The sequence below is a fragment of the Vulpes vulpes genome, chromosome 13, assembly GCF_048418805.1.
Source record: "Vulpes vulpes isolate BD-2025 chromosome 13, VulVul3, whole genome shotgun sequence".
Lineage (NCBI taxonomy): Eukaryota > Metazoa > Chordata > Mammalia > Carnivora > Canidae > Vulpes > Vulpes vulpes.
Genome location: NC_132792.1, coordinates 130567919 through 130572263, shown reverse-complemented (window position 1 = coordinate 130572263; position 4345 = coordinate 130567919).

The following is a 4345-nucleotide window of genomic DNA, read 5'->3' as shown; positions in this document are numbered from 1 at the left end:
TGTTAAGGGTCAATTTTTGGTCTCTACCCCTCCCCTTTCCAATTATTCATCCCATCCATTAGGAAAATGTAGCTTATCATTGTGACTTGTGCCAAGCATGGTGCAAGGCATCAGGACAACAACGATGACGAGAAAAGAGTATAGTTAGCGAATCTAATAATTAAAACATAAAGTGCTAAGTGGTTTCACTAAAGACTGAACGAAGGGTAGAACCACATTTTTTGGCTTTGGATGTAACCTAATTTGCCATCAGCATACTTCAGCCCTCCTCCCACCAACATGTCACATGCATTTTTGACACTGGGAGCCCCAGTTCTCTTTATCCACACAGTTTACCTTTTGTTCCCAAATCTGTGCTGCCCTTCCCGCCTCCTCTCCTCCAGTGGACCCAGGACAGCAGGTAGCCAGGCAAAACCACAGGGGCTATCTTCTTTGTCATAAACCTCATCCACATAGCCAAGAGGGTGAATCCAGGCCAGTACAGATGCATTTCCCACAGTGACATCCTTGTACTGTGAAGGAGAAGGCAGAGCTAAGGTGTCCTCTTTTGCCCTATAAGGCCATTTTTCACATTATGGCTTTGCTTTACTTCCTCCATTTCATCGTTTTCCACCTCCTTGCTAATTTTAATTTACAGCAAGACTTACTGTGTTATTTTTCACAAAAGGAGCCATTAATATTTTAGCAGCTACAGCACTGGTGCAGGTTGGCAGCCAGGAAATGGCCTTAGCTGGGTGTGCGGAGCACAGTTGGAAGGCAGCCATGAGGAAAACAAAAGGCTGGTGAGAGGGGCTACAGGGAGGGGGGATGCTGGATGGAGGGCTGTAGCTGGGTGGGGCAGTCCAGGGATGGCAAGAGAGTAATGCCAAAAAAAAAAAAAAAAAAAACCAAAAAAAAAAAAAAAACAAAACCTGATAAAGCAATTCAGTAAGTGCACCAAGTACAATAAATAGTTTAAAAAAAAAAAAAAAACCTATCCTTTGCATATAGGCCAAGGACAATGATTGTAAAGACATTATTGCCTTGGTTCAAATCTGAATCATTTACAACATATGTCAATGAGGAAGAACTATAAGCCTATAAGTGTGTTCTCATGACTCCGATCTTTCTACTCACTTGCTCTATAGCCTTGGGTAAGCCACCTCCCCATTCCATGAGGACATTTATTCAGGTAACTGTTGTGGTTTCTTGCAATTCTAGAATTCTGTGAACTCTATTGGTGAATAGAACTCTATTCTGTGAACTCAAAATTGTTTAGCAGGAGACTGGCTAAGGCATTTTCTTCCAGATCCAAAGCCTGGGATTAGAGTTGACAGAGGATGGCTTTGTCAGATTAGACAAATTCCCAGACCACTATTTCCTCATCTGCTTGGTATGGACAGGAACCCCTCTCTTGACAACTTCTCAAGATGGTGGCCACACAAAATGGAAAGAAGAGAGACAGGATTCCTGCCTCCCAGGGCCTATAGTCCTAATGGGAAGAGATGAGAAAATGGAAAATGAAGACACAGGTGTAAGAAAATTTTCTGAGGAAGTTTCTACCTGGCCCTGAGGGACAAGGAGAACTGCTGAAGTAAGTAGACGAGCATATGGGATCTTGTTCAGACTGTCCTGGTGAAAATCCTGGCTCTGTCACTTACTAGCTTCATGACCTTGGCCCAGTGACCTCCCTTTCCCAATTGATTTTCTTACCAGTAGAGATAATCATTGGACCTGCAGCATGTTGTAAGGATTACATAAGATTTCATAGTGTCTTGCACATAATAAGTACCCATAAATATATTAAGAGGAATAGAAATATTATTGTATATATTAGAAATAACATTCCTCAGGCAAGTGGACATTAGTAAAGGTCAACAATAGAAATGGTTTACCAAAGAGGTAGAGCTTCTATTTTGCTCTCATTCATTTCTTCATTTTTTCAGTCATTGAATCTATAAATTATTAAGGGATTATCATATACCAACCACTGTTCCAGGCACTGTTCCTGCATTCCAGGGGATTATACACTAAGGAAGCCAGATAAACAAACAAACCACTCCAGTCCAGTTTGAGAAGTTAAGGATAGGCAGCATTTCAGTAGACAGTGGTGATGGTTTGGAATAGAGAGGGGATTGTGTCATTTCAGGCCATGGAAACAATATGAAAGTAGGCACAAAAAGTTGGGTGGACTTGGGAAATCTTCCCCAGCACACACTGGCATCACCAATGGAGTCTAGGAGGCCCACCATGCAGTCATAATGACCAGAGGAGAGATTGGTAGCTCACATGAGCACCATAAGGCATTCCACTATTTAGGCATATGAATTGCAATTTATTGTCTCTATCTGGAACTCAGATTTCAGTTGGGGCCTCCCAGAAATCTAGGAAGTGGGAATTCATCAAGTGTTCCCTCCTTGCCCCTCATTCCTTCCTCATACAGTGTGCCATGGCCTAGGGAAGTCCTTTCTCTAAGTGGGGTCTTCATCAGCACATACCGTCTTTATGATCAACTGTTTTGACACAGCCATGGAATTTGACATTTTTTTAGTTGCTTCAGAAGAATATATTCTTACAAAAACATTAGTTTTTGCACAAACTCAAAAAGATAACCTTCAGAAGAATGTATTCTTACAAAAACATTAGTTTTTGCACAAACTCAAAAAGATAACCTAAGCATTCCCATCTTCCATGTTTTTTTCTTACATAATGCAAACCCTTGCTATGCAGGGGTTTTCCTATCTTTAGCTGGTCTTCCATCCAGCCTCTTGCCTGATAGGCTCTCTCCTAAACCTTCCAATCTTCCCCGCCCGGGGAATATGTTGCTTCATGCAGCCCACACCCAAACAGGTATGCCAACATAACCAAGGTCATATTGTGTCAATAGCATCTACTCTCCTTACAAAACCTAATCAATTTCAATTAAACCACTTCTGTTTATTCCTGTTAAATTAAAATGCTCTGTTAAGAAGTGATAGCTGAACCTGGTCACCATTCTGGGCTCCAGAGTCAGTGAGGTAAGTGAAACCTTTACAAAGCGGTGCCTAAGTCTACATGGGTGTATTATCCTTTACTTATTGAATTACCCTTTACTACTGCTGAATTTCTTTTATCAGTTTATTCCTTTTGGTAAAGCAAGAAAAAGAAACACACTTACTTCAAAAGTCTTTTAATGGCTAATAATGATACAGTCACACATAGCTCAGATTTCAGGGAACTTACAACTTTTCAACAGAATGGAATGTCCATTGTCTTCTTAAAACTAAAAACCAACCAAAACTCCCCATGTACTTTAAACCGTTGTATTAGATTCTGCTGTGCCTTGCTGATGCTGGAAATCTACAATTGTGTGACCTTCTTCTTCCCTCACTGATGCATCCACGAGTCAGTTATCAGCGTAAATGACTGCATGTCTGTATCAGTGAAAAAACTAGACTAGAAATAGTTGAAAATGCAAATTATTACAATGTCTGCACTGTGGCATCACTCTTTTTTTTTAAGATTTTATTTATTTATTCATGATAGACATAGAGAGAGAGGCAGAGGCACAGGCAGACGGAGAAGCAAGCTCCGTTCAGGGACCCCAACGTGGGACTCGATCCCAGGTCTCCAGGATCATGCCCTGGGCCAAAGGCAGGTGCTGAACTGCTGAGCCACCCAGGGATCCCCATGTGGCATCATTCTTTATTTCTTTGCTCTTCTTTCCTTTTCTGCCTTTCTCAACTTTAAAAAACATTGCCTTTGACTAAGTTCAAAATCAGAAAAGAAAAGTAATTTAAAAAAAAAAAAAAAGAAAAGTAATTTTAATCTCATAGAATAAAAACAGTCACCAACTGCCAAACAGCTCAGCCCTAGGACCTCGTTCCAGCCAAAAGGTGAGCATATGGTGACTTCATAGAAAGAGATTATAAAAACCAAACCCTTTCATCTAACCAGCCGCCTGGTGGCTTATAATTTAATATTCAGAAGTACCTGCTCTTTCCAATGCTGCTCACCATCCCCAGAGACAATGGAACAGATGTTCACTATGTCAGATGGCCAAAGGGAAACGATCATTTAAAAGTCTTCTACTCACCAAAGTCTTCAGTGTCCTTCAGGGCCAAGCAAACAGCTTCCTCAGAAAATTTACTGCACCTTCTATGATCTGCTTAGGATCCTTTCCTTGCTCTTTCAATACTGTCTTCCTTCTCTCTCCTGTCTCTCTTGTTCACTGGTAGCTTTCTAATGCTAGGTGTTTTATATATAGTGAACATCTAAGACCTATATTTTAAAATTAATCTGGATTTCTGATTCATTTTCAGTTTTTACTTTACTTAGACCTCTATCAAAGCTCTAAGTAATCAATAACTGAAAATATGTATAAAAG